The sequence below is a fragment of the Argiope bruennichi genome, chromosome 8, assembly GCF_947563725.1.
Source record: "Argiope bruennichi chromosome 8, qqArgBrue1.1, whole genome shotgun sequence".
Classification (NCBI taxonomy): domain Eukaryota; kingdom Metazoa; phylum Arthropoda; class Arachnida; order Araneae; family Araneidae; genus Argiope; species Argiope bruennichi.
Window position 1 is genome coordinate 120,913,655 of NC_079158.1, and position 17,449 is coordinate 120,931,103.

Consider the following 17,449-nt stretch of genomic DNA (forward strand, 5'->3'; position numbering starts at 1 on the left):
TTTGTGTAAAAATATTTTTAAAGCCCTAACAAATTTAAATGAATTTCAGAACTCGCTAGATACTAGTTTTTTTATCGGAAACAGAAGAAAAACCTTTGTCTCCTCAAAAGGTTTCTCAAACCGAAAGTTCATCTATTAATAACAGCTCTATGAGTAATACGGGTAATAATTCTTCCTTCCCCATCCCCGTAACTTCAGACGAAACATTAATAAATAACAGTCAGGCATTAATTACTGGCGCCAAAAGGGAATCACTCGAAAATGATCCCTCGAATAAACAAACGATGAATGAAATAAGCCTTCAATTTTGTTTTTTATTACGCGATCTCTGTGGTAGTTGTAGAAACTTCACAGGAAATGATTCCTATTCGATTAAAAGTTTTTTTATGATGCTGAAGAGAATTTTTCTGTTTTTCCTTCTTTAAGCGAACAACAAAAATTAATCTTTGTAAAGAGATTAGTTTCCGGCGCAGCTAAATCTTTTTTATTCTCTCAAAGAAATCTAAATTCCTATCATGCTTTTAAAAGTGCATTAATTAATGAATTTTCCAATAAAGTAACTTCGATTGAAATACATAAACAACTAGAAAGACGTAAAATGCGCTCGAATGAAACTTTTATGCAATATTTTATTGCCATGCGTGAAATTGCGAATCAGTCTGAAACCCTTATTGATGAATGTTCTGTTATTCAATACACAATAAATGGGATACAGGGTTCCCCTTCTGATAAAATTATTCTTTATGGTGCAAAATGTTATTCTGAGTTTAAAGAAAAATTACGAATTTTCGAAACTATCGTAAGTGCAATGAACGCAAATAATTCAAAGATGTCGTATTCTAGATATGCTAATGACTGCCAAAGACGTGATACAATACATAAAATCCCTGTCCAACAAAGAGAATCAAAATCGAATCTTAGTAATCCGACTAACAGTAAGACGCGTTGTTTTATCTGTAACGATTTTGGACATATCGCAAAGTCTTGCCCTAATCGTAATCGTGGTCCTAAATGTCTTTCTTGTAATCTTTTCGGACATAAATCTTCCGATTGTCATCGTACTACTCGGAATGACAGTTCTACCCCACGTGATAATGTCAACACTTTACATTTATTGCATTCTCCGTCGAATATGCATAAAGAGGTTGTTATTCTTAATAATACACTTTCCGGATTAGTCGATACTGGTAGTTTTTCGACACTTCTCAAACATTCTGCATGGATTAAACTAGGATCGCCGCCGTTGACGAATAACAAGATAACACTAACTGGATTCGGTTTTTCCCAAACTAAAATAATAGGTTCCTTTGAATCTGAAATTATTGTTGACAAACAAAGTTTTCCTGTTTTTATTTCTGTGGTACCTAATAATTGTACTACTTATGACCTAATAATAGGTTGCGACGTAATAAATCAGGCAAATTTGACAATTAAACCTGACGGTGTTGTATTTTCCAAAATTTCTAAATCTGATGATCCTGTTGAAACTGAAAGTTTTATAATGGCTATTTCTGTCGAAACTCCCACGTTTGATATAGGTCCGAATATTTCTAAACAAACTCGCAATGAGGTTGAACAGATTTTGTTAGCCTATAAACCTAACAAAACTAAAACCGCGAACATCGCACTTGATATAACGCTTACTGACGATGAGCCAATTTTCCACACTCCTCGACGTTTACCCTTTGCCGAACGTCATATAGTAAAGGCGCAGATAGACGAGTGGTTAAAAAATGGAATTACAGAACCATGTTCTTCACTCTATGCTAGTCAAGTTGTCGTAGGTCGTAAGAAAGATGGAAAACATAGAGTCTGTATAGATTATAAAAAATTAAATCGTAAATTAGTTAAAGACCATTATCCACTACCTTTAATTGAGGACATTTTAGATCGGATTTTTTCATGTGCCGGTAAAAGAAAAAAGTCGTTGTTACACCAGTTTCGTCACAAATACAGGTCAATTTCAATTCCGTTATATGCCATTCGGTTTAAGTTCATGTCCTCCTGTCTTTATGCGATACATAAATGCCGTTTTTCGTGATTTTATTGCAAAAGGCATTGTCCTCCCGTATATGGATGACATCGTCATTCCCGCAAATAATGAATCTGAGGCTCTCGAACGCCTTAACACTGTTCTAAAAGTAGCTCGCGATTATGGACTAGATATAAACTTTAAAAAATGTCAATTTTTGCATAGTCAGATTGAATTTTTGGGTCACGTAGTAGAACACGGCAAACTGCTCCCTTCACCCTCCAAAACTAAAGCCGTTCTTAATTATCCTGAGTTAAAAAATGCAAAAGAAGTACAACGTTTTCTAGGTCTTACGGGATACTTTAGAAAATTTATTCCCTCATACTCTACTATAGCAAAACCACTTAGTGATCTTCTTCGTAAGGACAGCCCCTTTCTATTTCAAGCTCAGCAAAAAACTGCGTTTTTACGCTTAAAACAGTTACTTTCTGATAAACCCGTTTTAACTATTTTTAATCAAGGCAGTCCCATTGAAATTCATACAGACGCGTCAATTGATGGCTTGGGGGCAGTCCTACTACAAAAATCCAAAGATGATAACAAATTCCATCCAGTGTATTATATGTACAAGAAAACGTCTGACAGCGAAAGAAAATACACCAGCTATGAACTGGAGGTACTCGCCATTGTAGAAGCTCTTAAAAAATTCCGAATTTACATCCTCGGATCACACTGTAAAATTATCACTGACTGTAATGCATTCGTCAAAACGTTAAATAAAAAAGAAATGAATTCCCGCATTTCGCCATGGGCATTATATCTTCATGATTTTGACTACGAAATAGAGCATCGAACCGGTTCAAAGATGACTCATGTCGACGCTCTTAGCCGAAGCCCATGCTGCATGATCATTCAAGACTGTGTCAATCTTCAAATTTTCAAAGCTCAACAGACAGATGAGCATATTACAGCTATAAAAGCATTACTTCAAAATGCATCTTACGAGAACTACATAGTCAAGAACAACATTTTATATAAGAACTTAGACGGAATCGATTTATTTGTCGTACCTGATGATATGCAGGCCAACATTATTAAATCCTGTCATGAACGAGGCCATTTTGCAGTAAAACGCACGCAGGAAATGTTAAACAAAGAATTCTTTATTCCGAACTTGAAAGAGAAAATTGAACGATGCATACGCAACTGTGTAACATGCATTCTAAATAACAGAAAACGTGGCAAATTAGATGGCACTTTGCACCCACTTGACAAAGACGATACTCCCTTTCACATATACCATATTAATCATTTGGGTCCTCTTCCCAGCACTTCTAAGAAATATAAGCATATTCTGGCAATCATCGATTCCTTTACGAAGTTTGTGTGGCTTTACCCGACCAAGTCCACCGACACCGCTGAAGTTCTCAATAAGCTCGAATGCCAAAGATCAGTTTTCGGTAATCCTTCAAGGATTATTACGGACAGAGGTACCGCTTTCACATCTACGTCATTCAAAGAATATTGTGAACATCAGCATATCACCCATATTGCTATTACAGCTGGACTTCCTAGATCAAACGGTCAGGTAGAAAGACTTAATTCTACTATCATATCTGTACTCTCCAAGCTATCCATAGAAAACCCTGAGAAATGGTATAGCCATGTTGCTTCCGTTCGGCAAATTATTAATTCTACATTTCAACGAAGTATCAATTCTACTCCATTCGAAATTCTGTTTGGAACTAAAATGAAATCTGAGCATGATATAAAAATCCTCGAAATCGTCAACGAAGAGATCCAGTCTGCATTTCTCCAACAGCGTGATGAGCTCCGTAAAGATGCAAAACAACAAATCCTCAAAATCAAGAAGAAAATCGCCGTACCTACAATCTGCGTAGGAAACATGCTCAAAAATTTCAATTGAATGATCTCGTTGCAATCAAGCGCTTTCAATTTGGCCCTGGTCTGAAATTGAAACAAAAATTTCTCGGACCATATAAAGTGATCAAAATTAAAGCAAACGACACATACGATGTTGAAAAGTGTGATTTTTTCGATGGACCATCTAAAACTTCAACTTGTGCAGAATATATGAAACCATGGTCCAGCAATATAGAACATATCACTTGAATTGTGTTTCAAAAGAAAACACTGAACATTACTTAAAGAAAAAGAGAACTATTTGCCTTCTTTTTGTGTATGTATATTTGGACGATATAGACTTTGATTTTTTTTCTCTGTTTATTTTGTGTTATTATATTTTTATATGTTCAACACTAATATTATTTTTATTTTTAGTTAGTTATTCGATATTTCCAGTGCACGCTATTGTATTGCTATATACTTATGCTGTCACGGATGGTATGACTATTTTATTTGTTTTATCTTGGGAATATTTCAATTTTACATATTATTATTTTCCTGTATTTGCTGTTTGTTTTATATATTTACTTTATTGTACTGTATACCATAATTCGAGGTCGCCTATCCTGTCATGATGGCCGATGTGGGAAGCGCTGACAGATCTCGTATCCTGTATGGCCCCATGTTGGCCATGTTGCGTCACGTCATTAATCACGTGATGCTTTCCCGCCATTATTGGCAGACGAGAGTTGGGCAGTGAGACTGCAAGACGTGCAGCTCACGCTCATGTATCTTTTATGTTCTATGTAGTAATGTTTTGTCCTTTGTACTTTAATCTTAATAAATATATTTCACATATTAATGCTGGTCGTTGCCTTTTCCCACACACACACACACACATATATATATATATATATATATATATATATATATATAATATTTGAAATTATATGTAAAATTGGCGGAGAGATTGGAGATTAAAATTATGAGATTTCTGACTTGGAAGTGTGTAAATTCTAAGATTGAAAAATATATTCTCTGATATTCTTTCCTCCCCACCCGAGTGCTTTTATCAGATTTTTTTAAAATTATTTTCTTTACTTTCTTCGTTGCCTACATTTTGCTTCGTTATTGCTTAACTCAAACAAATTATATGATACCCCTTTTCAAGCTACAGAAACTTCATAATTTTAATCACAAATATCCAATTTAATTGATAACTCTATGAAACTTTTTCTTGTCTTTTTATAATGGTATAACGTACATTTTTTCTAAATGGACTTTTTTGCCGTTGTTCTTTAATTTCTGAATTATTTTCTTTGTTTCCTATTTTTTTTTGCTAGGAACGGTGTAACCTGTATATATATATATATATATATATATATATATATATATATATATATATATATATATATATATATATATATATATATATATATATATATATATATATATATTTATATATATATATATATATATATATATATATATATATATATATATATATATATATATATATATATATATATAAATTTTATATACATAATATAAATTTCAAATTTTTACTTTTATATTCTAAACGTTACATTAAGGATGTACTGATTTTTTTAATTCGAAAATGCATTTATGTTTCTGAAAATGCTTTAGACTCTGGTTTATACGACAAAACATTTAAAAAGGTTAACAATCTTTGTAGCCGGCCATACGAAACGAAACGTTTTATTTTAATAAAACTTTATAATGCAACTGATGAAATTCTGTGAAAATGCAAAAATCAATGCGAACGAGTTTTTCTTTCCAAAAGAACTGATGATGGCCTTTTTTCCTTAGGAAATCCGTTAATAAGAATCAATAATTTTCATATTCCAGAATCAGAATCTTTGTGAAAATGGGATTTTGCGGGAGCATATTTATCACTGTCAAACTAATATCAAAACTAAAGGCTGTAGTCTTGCTTCATTTTGAAATTTTGCATCGAATTCTAACTTAATCGAATCTGAAATTAAAGAATGCATAACTTCTCGGTGGATTATTTTTGATTAATACGAAATTAGTATGTATATTTTCGTTATGTGTGGCAAGAGATTTTGCCATAATGCGCCATTTTCATCTCTTTACAAAAGTTTTTGCAGGTCGTCGAATAAAAGTAACCAACAATTACTAAGAAAAATAATGAGCTCATGCTTCAGTTTACAGTATGATATATTTATTATCTTACTAGCAGCCTTTTGTGTCCATTTGGCTAGCCAGTATGAATGGCTAATAAAGCTTTCAATTAAAAGTTTTATGGAATTAAAATTTTTAATTAAATGATATATTGTCTTCTTCATATCGATATTTTTAAATTACATACTTTGATAACAATTATTAAGCAAAATTGTTTAATGGTTTGATCACGTGGCAAGAAATTGATTAACAAATAAACCTAAAAGATTTGAAAAAATGTTTGTAGAATTTAAAGTGAGAAAAATTTTCATCTTATAATTTTAAACTCGATTCTTAGATATATAAATTTATTTTATGTATCTCGGAAGTGGCTCAAACGATTTGAAACCAATTTTTGTTATTTAGATAAAGTTTTACTTTTTATCTATATAGGTGTCTTTCCTGAAAAATTGCGATTTTACACACACACACACGCACGCACACGCACGAACACACACACACACACACACACACACACACACACACACACACACACACACACACACACACACACACACACACACACACACACACACACACACACACACACACACACACACACACACGCAAATCATTTTTTTATAACTAACTATTAGAACCTTTTGTCAATCTGCTGTCAAGCTGACAATATCACATAGTACCATCTCGTAAATTTTTTGTGGTACTTACATTGTTACCATAAGGTAATCTATTGGTACCTCAGAATTTTGTTCGATAACGCTAATGGTTGTGAGATGAGATAAAATTGAAAAATATTCATATATAATCAGTGTGTGATTCGTAACTAAATATTTTCTCCGAAAAAGCAAGATTTTAGGGAAAAAAAAATTGGCCTAGCGGAACTCCTTTTTTCAGCTACTTTTGCGATTATATTGTAATTGATGTTACTTTTGATTGCTTGTGCAAAATGTAGTAAAAAATTTATAATTGTTATTAACAAGTGCAGATATTTCTTAGTTAATGTCTATTGCATTGATCTACTTGATTATCTATTTTATGTTTTATTAAATATTTCTTTATAATTATAGTTATTTATTCTAATTTAAAACAATTTGACTTTTATTGTAAATAAAAAAATATGGCATATTTGTAACAAAAAAAGTATATGTTTAAAAGGTAGCAATTGGTATTTTTTTATGTGGGGTTTGGTAACCGCCAGAGCGGGAGCTAAGTTAATACAAAATTGTATATAATTACTTTGAAGAAATTATTTGAAAACGAAAGACTTAAAAAATTTTCTCCATTTGTTTACATCTGAAGCTGCCTTAATTGCAATTTCAACAGAAGCTTAAAATAAGTTCATTCAGAATATACTTTGAACATAATGTTACTCATCATTGAATGATATGTCTTAACTTTGTATCTTCAACATCAAAAATGGAAGAAAAATACAAAATGAAATTTCTGTAACAGCAATGTAAACGATTTGAGTTTCTTTATAACTGTGAAATATGTTGTTATAAAAATTTAAAAATTAATTAAAGATAGACAAAGAAATGTATTATAATTAAATGGATGACATTTAAAAGATAACTTTTGAATTTTAAGATGGCGTAAATTATTTTGTGCTATGATATTTCCGGAAATCCTGGCACAAAAACAGGGAAACGTTGTTTAATTTTTAATTAATTAAAATAAAAAAACCCACTCCAAGGTGTATATTACCACTTTTGAAAGCATACCTGTACTTATATTTGGTCTTCTAGGCCGAACGATCTATCCTGTTGAGTGCCGACATACACCCACGCACGCACGCAGGTAAAAACACAAACACAAACACATACATACATACATACATACATACATACATACACACACACACACACGCGCGTGAGCAAGCATGTAAGAACGAACACTAGGGTAGAACAAAATGGCTTTAATTTTTTTTTTAAAGATTTTAATTTAGTAATATCGCGGAAAAACTGCCTTTCTGGTTCAAAAACAATTTTTAAAAATTTGGTTGCAATATTACATTATCTTGAAGTGCCTCAAAAATCTTGAAATTTGTAAAAATATTGAATATATGGGAAATTTTAAAATAGGCTTTTAAAACTTTTTCTTAGATTTTAGTTTGTCTATAGTGGAGAAAAGTTAGCTTTTAGGTTCAAAAAGAATTTTAAAAAACCCTGTTGCAATACAGCAACATTTCGAAGTGCCGCAAAAAGCATAATGTTTGTAAAAAGATTGAAAAATTATAAACTTTGATAAAATATTTTTAAGAATTTTTCGTTCATATAATGTTACAAAAGATGATTTTAAATACATGTATAAGCATTATAATTGGAAAAAAATTATTGGTTGCAAAGTATAATATTAATAAAAAAATTTTTTATGTCAAATTTTGCATTTCTTACTTCTGTATCCTTAATGATTACAAATGTTCCAGCTGCAAAATGTTTGTTTCTACTTCATTGCCACATTAAACTGTTTTTTAAAATTAAATTTTGGTATATTCACACGTGAGTCAAGTTTTGCTCTTATGTATCCTTCTCTTGCGATTGAATCACAGACATTTTTAGCCGATTCATGTGACTGCTTTCATGCCACTGCTTTCATGTGACAACGAAGCCGGGGAAAGTCGATAACCGGGTCCTCTATATCATTTGGTTCAGCTTCAGATGCCTTTTGTATAAAGTTTTAACTTAATATTAAACCGCACAGGTACATGGTAGTTTTGTCACTTCTTGTCGATTTGATGGATCTGGTTGGCTTGCCTCTTTTTGTAAAGAACACTTTTGTTCTTTAGCGTTTTCATTGTCGCCAGTAATCGTTTCTGATGCAATATTTTTTGTCCGTTCTTGATTAAATTTAATTATACTCTGTAGTTCTTTACTTTTTCTTGCTTATTTCTTCCACGAAGCGCTTGTGGTAGCAATATCATTATTACCTATAACCCTTTTCCTGTTAGAGCGTTGATCGTTTAGAACTCTTTATTCCATACCTGGCACTTTTTTTTATACAAATCAGTAATATTAAGTAAACCTCTAGCTTTTTCTCTAAATTCTGTGAGGTTGGAATGAAACTTATCTGAACATTTTATGCTTTTAGACTTTAATAAATTCCTGTATTTAGTATGATAAGCTTTTAACATTTGTGAAATTCTTTTGCTAGAAGCAAAAGGAATAGAAGCTCTTGACCATATTTGTTCTATTATGGGAACTAAAGTGTCACATATTTCGCTTACAGAAGGATCCTTCTCTGAAGCAATTTTGAGGTTATGTCTAATATAACAGTAGCACTAGATTCTTATGTAGTGTGTTCAACTTCAAGCAAATCACTAAATTTCCCCAAAATCGAACACTCGAATATTTGTCTTGTTTTCACTAATTTACACTGAGAAATTTTTACTCACAACAAATCACACAAGCATAAACTAACAAATCAATTACGTTTATCAGTTACACAATAGACAGAGCGGAGACGTCAACTCAACTGAACTCAGCAAAGCTGATGATTTGAAACCAGCTCTGTTCTTGTCAGCGGACACAGACAAATATTCACCATACCCCAATAAAAACCCCTCCGGCGACGACTCAGCGCTATGCCAGTGCAATAGTAAAACTGTTTTTATACTTTTATTCATATGGAAATGTCTAATGAAAGCTTTTTATTTCATAATCAAGGCACGTTAAAATCCTTAAATAGTTGCAAAAAGTTTGTTTTTATGAAACCTTAACGTCCTTGCGGCACCTCAAGATGTACTCTAACATTTTTTATAATTTTTATTTATCTTATCTATACCAAAACGCAACTTTTCCTCGCTATTACAAATTGAAAATCAAAAATTGATTTTTTCTTTCCACTCTAAAATAAATTGATAATTTGAGGGCACACGCACTCAAATTATCAATGTTTATAGTAAGATATGCACGTGCATGGTGTACACTGCCATATTGCAATCCATTAAGTAGAATTTTTTTTGGCTAAAATTAAGGCATCATGTTGAAGAAAATATGGAAATCGTTTTTTGTAGTTGCTGAAGATTGATATATTAGTATCTGCACTTGCTCCTATTAGAGAAATCTATAGGAGACAGATCTGGTTATAATAAGGAAAGTCCTTAACTATACATTTATGCAATCCCATATGAATTCAATAATACTGATTGGAAGTATTATTGTTGTGAAATCTAGAATCTAGAAATCTAGAAATTGTCTAGAAAACAATTAAATCTTAGAAATACGGCTTTATTTTCTCAGTTCGTTCAGTTATGAATTGATTTCACAGAAAAAATATTTACTGAGAAAATTTTGATTAAATATTGAGCATACTATCTGTGCCGTCTATTTTAAGCTGTAAACTGTATGTAATTTATTTTTGCTGTAATGTAATGTCGTCATGGCATTTCATGGCATTTTTCTAGAAAACAATTAAATCTTAGAAATACGGCTTTATTTTCTCAGTTCGTTCAGTTATGAATTGATTTCACAGAAAAAAATATTTACTGAGAAAATTTTGATTAAATATTGAGCATACTATCTGTGCCGTCTATTTTAAGCTGTAAACTGTATGTAATTTATTTTTGCTGTAATGTAATGTCGTCTATTTTAATTGTAAGCTGTATGTAATTTATTTTTGCTGTAATGTAATGTCGTCTATTTTAATTGTAAGCTGTATGTAATTTATTGTTGTTGTAATGGTATGTCAGTACAAAACTATGGCAGCAGCCACGACAAGAAAGACCAGTACACATTCGAAAACTCTGAGGATTTATTGTACATGAAGGTTATTTATCACAAGAAAGAAATTCGTCGAAAAAACAACTGTTTACAAGCACAGTGATGATATCGACTCAAATAGATATGAAAGAGTGGGGAGGGTAGACAAAAGTTAGAAAAGCCGAAGGAGATAATGCTAAAAGTTGGTTAGCAAAACGTGACCTTATAGACCTCTCACTAGAAATCATTGCAGTCGCTAGCCCGTCTTAGAAATTTTATATTTATAAGTTATACAGAACAAAATTCTGAACTTCTTCTGTTATTGTTCTGTAAAAACATTCATTGAGCATGTTAGTTTTCTGTACATGATTATGTCCGATGACATGTTGGCGATGTATCGATTTGGGGCGCGTTAGAAAATGCTGTTTTCCCATATAACAGTTCGTAAGGTTTAGATGATTATTAGATACGCAGACGATTAGTTTCTAAAGTTGCGCAATTAATTTTGTCTTTTTGACTGCTGTAATATCGGTTGCAGTTAAGAGTGACAGAATATTATCTAATCATGTTTAATAAACAATGTAAATCTACAATTAAGTAGTTAAGAAATCGATGAATTATAGGCAAATGTATAAAAAAGGGTCATCAGACTTTATTGAAAACTTACAGCAAAAGTTTAATTGGATGATTTTTGACACTCGCCGAAATTCTATTCATGCATTTATATGTTTAATGTGAAGGAAATATTCATTTTCGTTTTTTTCGAAACAACTGATTTTTCAAGTTTAGTTAGTCATATTATTCTAATATTAATAAACAGTGTAGGCATTTTTTCGGCATATTGGTATTTTAAGTCACTACTAACAATTTTTATAAATCTCCAACAATTTTTATATAGATGTTTATAAATTACAGTTACACAGTCTTTCGGTGAAACCATCTAAATTTAATTCTGTAATTTCTTCTTTTAAGTTGGTGATAGATAATTTGATAATAATAATTATCAGAATAATTTAATCCCGAAAACGAGCTCAGAAAGTTTAGATTAGATTTCCCATGAAATTTCTCGTTTGAAAATGAAAAAAAAAATGTCCTTTAATTAAGATAATTGTTTGATAATAATAATTGTCAGAATAATTTAAACCCAAAAACGAAGACAGAAATCTTAGATTAGATCTATCATAAAATTTATATTTTGAAAATGAAAAAAAAAAGATCCTTTAATTGAGATAATATGTTTGATAATAATAATTATCAGAATAATTTAAAACCGAAAGCGAACACATAAAATTTAGGTTATCTATAGGCAAGTGAATAGAATGAATGAAATTTCTAGTTTGAAAATTAAATAAGATCCTTTAATGAAGATAATTTGTTTCATTACAATAATTGTCAGAATCATTTAAACCCGAAAACGAACATAGAAAGTTAAGATTAGATTTCCCATGAAATTTCATGTTTGAAAATGAAAAAAATATCTTTTAATTAAGATAATTTGTTTGATAATAATAATTTTCGGAATAATTTAATCCTGAAAACGAACACGGAAAATTACTTTGAAAGGATTAATTATCAAATTTCGCTTCACATTAATTTTCTCTATTCGTCAAACAGTAATAATAATAATCGTCAACAGTAATAATCAATTAATAATTCCGTAAATAACCATCTGTATGCATTACCTTGAACGGATTAATGATCAAATTTCGCATAATATTAATTTTCTATATTCGTCAAACAGATTCTCAAACAAGAACGAAGAACAAATCGAAAATAATATGTAGAATAAATGAAATGTCGCCATTATTCCATTTAAATTTCTACTTAGGAACCTTTATTTCTCAATTACTGTGCTAAAAAGGACCTTTATTTACATTACTCTGATTATTAACGAGAATTTCACAATGTTATTAATATAAAAAAATGTGTATATTTTCATTTTAAAAAATGTATACACTTTGAAATACAGATTATAAATTTTTTAATACGTCATCATTTCGTTATTTTTTTGTTTTTGTTTACATATCTACTCTTCCTTCATTTCCTGTTACTCAGCTTTAATGTACTCTCAAAGCAAACAAGTGAATGTCAATTTTGAAAACAACAATTGAACATATTTCGATCTTTTCATAGTCATCTTCACTTCGGAACAGTTTTCGAACCATTTGAGGTCCATCGGATCACGCTTTGTTAACGATGTCTACAGGACCACAGTTACAGTTAGGAAGTATCACAAGTGAAGTAAAAGGTAGTAAAAAATATACACAGAGACACAGTAGGAGAGGAAAGAGGAGCCGGAGTTGAGAAGGTGTGATGTGACAGCACATATCTTGGGTTAGAACGCCGCCAGTTCGCGCTTTATAGCATCATAAAATATTAGCTCACATACAGTAGTAATTACAACGTTGCTAAATAATGATATAGCTTTAGGTAGAGTTCATTTTTATGGTACAATACATAGCTTCGTGTTTACAGAGACGTCTTCACGGGTCACCAAGTCCTGCAACTAAGAAAAACGGAATAGACAAAGCAAAATGTACAATATAGCACTAGCAAAAGAAGGATTTTCAAGTGATCTCGCATCAAACTTTTAACGTCATTCGAGAATGATATAATTCCATGAAAGCAAGTATTGGTTTCTGAATTCTAAACATTGTTCCAGTATTTTAAATCCCCATCAACCCGTGTTAATATAGAAAGAAATATACAAAATCGTGTTGTCTATATCGATGTTGCAACTTACTTAGTTCATATGATTTTGTATTAGCTACATTCATAAAAGTTTTAAAGTGTTGATTCCGAGGCCAGTGAATGTATACCAAGTAGTTCTTACCAGTTGGAATAAATGACAAATTTCAGTGGAAACAAATGAAGTTCAGGAAATGCGCATTGCCATTTGAAATTCGAATTTCATTGTGCATTTTGCAACTCCATACAGAAGCGGGGCGAAGATTAATAGCGCCTTGGGCATAAAATGACTTTTTTGCCCCTTCTCATTATTATTGATTCCCTTACTAGCGCAAGAGACTGAGATGCTATTTGATGCTCTGAGTATTGGGGAATATCGTAAAAATATATTGTTAATGTTTTTGCGATTTTGTTCCAATAGAGTGAGCAAGGGTAGATGGTACTCAGGACATTCTATTACGTTTTCATTCTCCGATTATATTTAAATTTAAAAACTGACATAATCGCAGTAAATAAAGAACTGATTAATGTTTTGTCACCATGCAGCGTTCTAAGACTGATGCCGGGGTTATGTGTACACTCTCCCTCCCCGATCGCCTACACCACCGAATTCTTAAGGTGTACGTACACACTTAAAGATTTTTTTTTTTAAATTTTAACTTTAAAATTTCAGTTTTCTCACAGTAGGTTATTAATATATGTTTAAACTCATTTCAGTGAGAAAAAAACTTATTGCACTAATTATTAATTAATTAAATAATATTTAATGAGCTAATTAGCCTATTTTTTGAAACATGATATTTTAAATTCTAATTTGTACAGACACACAATTCTAGTTGGAAATGATGCCTAATATTAGTCTTGATGTTGTCTGCCTCAAACAAGTTATAAAAATGTATAGTTTTTTTTAAACAATTTTTTCATCAACGATGAATAGAAAAAGCGAGATTTTTTTCTGTCATTTTAACTTTTAAACAGCTATTAAAAATTTATTTCTAAAAATATAACTTTGATTGAGGAACAAAACATCCGCTATTTCATACAAATTATTTTGATATATAAATAAATAACTGTATTTGGTTCATTTCTTGTTCAGTTATGATTGTTTGAATGAAGCAACATAGTGGAAAAATATCATTCTTCATAAAATGAGTTTTAAAAACACCGTAATTAGGGTTTTTAATAAAAGCACCTCAAGAAAAATAATTATAACTCGAGAAATATTCCGAATATTGACAACAGTTTCGAATCGTTTGAAAGCTAAAGGACCAGAGAACCTTATTAAGCAATAAAAATTATTCGATATTTTGAACGATTTTTGAAGTTTTAAGTGTGTACATACACCTTAAAGAATGTGATATTACTACACTGTATCAGATAATTCGGGATTTAATGTATAGGACGACATGAACAGTTATGTGAATAATGTAACTAAGCTTATAATAAGGATAATATATAGCCTATCATTAAGGATGCTAAGATGTAGCTTATCATTATTAATGATGATAAGATGCAGCTCCTCATCATTAATGATGATAAGATGTAGCTCCTCATTATTAATGATGATAAGATGTAACTCCTCATTATTAATGATGATAAGATGTAGCTCCTCATTATTAATGATGATAAGATGTAGCTCCTCATTATTAATGATGATAAGTTGTAGCTTATCATAATCTTGTATAAGTGTGTTTACCTCATTATGATGTCGATTTTTATCTTTCAAGTTAATAAACTCTCATTAAAAACTAATTAACGGAGTATATGATATTAAAAAATGATAAGCTGCAAAAGCAACTAGTGTGGAATATAAATTATTAGATAGCAACCAAGAACTATAGTGATAGCTAGATTTGATAATTTATGTCTTGAAAAAATTGTATAAAAATGCCCCAATATTAAATTTTAATTCTTATTTTGTATACCTATAATAAGACAAAGTTAACAATTCAAAACTGAATTGGGATACCATCTCGAATGAGTTAAAAGTTATTCATTTTTAGAAATTATTATTATGTTAGTAGTTTTGTCATTAGTAATTTAATCGTTTTGTAAAACAATTACTGAAATGATTCTTTCTTCGATTTCAGTAAAATACTGCAACTAAGAAATAAAAAATCATAAAGTTTAAAAAAAAATCTAGAAAAAAAAGAATATACTATTTAAAGATCTTTAAAAATATAAAATGAAAATATAAACAATAATTGCATATGAGAAGAGTTAAGATTCAGAAATGTGTCAGCAATTATTTTTGATAAAAAAAATCAACGTATATATTTATTTATTTGATTATATATATTTTTCATTTACCCTTTATAATTGAAAAAGAAGTTAGTGAATTACTGAAACATATTAGAAAAAGTCAAAAAATGAAATTCTTTTTGGAAGTCATATACTGGACCATTAGCGACTTCATGATTAAATTAATCCATGTAATACAAATCTTTACTTTTTTAAAATGATATTGATCGGTAAAGGATATGGATCTTTTAAAAGGAAAATATTTGTAGACAATTGACTTAATAGAATTGATTTGTAAAAAAGCAATTGAAATTTTAAATTATGAAATCTCAGGAGAAATATTAACTGAAAATTTTAGAGAGAATATGATCTTCGGTTGAAAATTCTATAATCTACTTCTATGATAAATAAAATAGGATTTTATTGATATATCTTTAGGTATCTAAATACAAATAATTTTCTAAATAAGAAAAAATTGTTAAAAACTTTACAATATAACAGAAGTAAATAATTCAAAAAGGTTTAAATTTGAAATAATATAGATCACATCAAGGAATATTCTAAATAATAAAATATACAAAATAACAACAACAATAAAATAAATCAACAATATTCATCAAATATTCAACTGTAAAATGAACAGTAAAAAAAGTCAACAGTTATCAGTAAAAATAATTCCTTCGCTTGATTAAAAAAAAAAAAAAACGCTATTGGAACAAATCAAACAGTTCTAAATCACAAAAAAAGAATAATAAATTTTCAACATTCTACGTCCGCTTTGAACAAGAATCGCTGAAAATGAACTTCAGCAAATCACCTTTTTTTAAAATCAAAAATAAAGACACATTAACGATCTAATTGAAGATTAAGAATTCCAGTTAATAAATAATCTTGCTCTTTAATCAATAAGAGGTTCTTTCTTAAGTGTTTTAATGAAAGTGAAAGACTAGAATCCAATTTGCTGATACAGGCAAATATCTGAAGAGTATTTGTATTAGTACTTCTAGCTATGCATGCGCTGCTTTGGCGCGAAATAAAAAAAACCATTTGAATTATAACTTTTGCTTGTATAAGCAAAATTCTGTTTCACGAGAATACCACGACGACCTTAATAAAACTCATTGATGCATGAAATGGAACAGCCGAGGGAAAAAGTTCCAAGGATTCCACTTTTCTAGAGCAAAGGATTCGACCTTTAGAATTTTCTCTTTCAAAAAAGAATCAGTATGAAATGAATACAGATATGAAGTAAAAAAAATGTCTATAGAAAAGGAAGAGGTGCTATAAACAGTTTTTTAATTGAAATTAAGAGAAGGCATATGAGGATTAAGGTTTCTTACTTACAGCAAACGTTATAGAATTTTTTTTTTGTTGCGATGATCTTAGAAATCATTGAGTTGAAAAATATTAATTACATATTTTTTGTAGGAAAGGGAACTTATAAGTATGGATTAGAACGATGTTCCTTTCCAAATTAGTTAAAAGTATTTGCTTTCTTCACTGATTTTGCAGATTTGACTGTTTCATCAAGACATCAAAGATTTTGTATAAGCTCTCTTTGAGAAAAGTAAGAGGAAAAAAATAAAGAGGAAGGAAAAAAAAAAAAAAACAATACTTCAAATTAGTTTTAAAGTTTTTTTTTTTTTTGCTCTTTCGATAATCCAATACTCAATACTATGAAATTAAGAAAATCGAAGAAAGTCAAAGATAAGTAATTAAGAATTGAATCTTTAAAAAAAAGTACTTTAGATTTAAAAGCAGGAATGAAAACGTTGCCATTGCATTTGAAAATGAGTATACAAAATAATGCTGTAGTTGA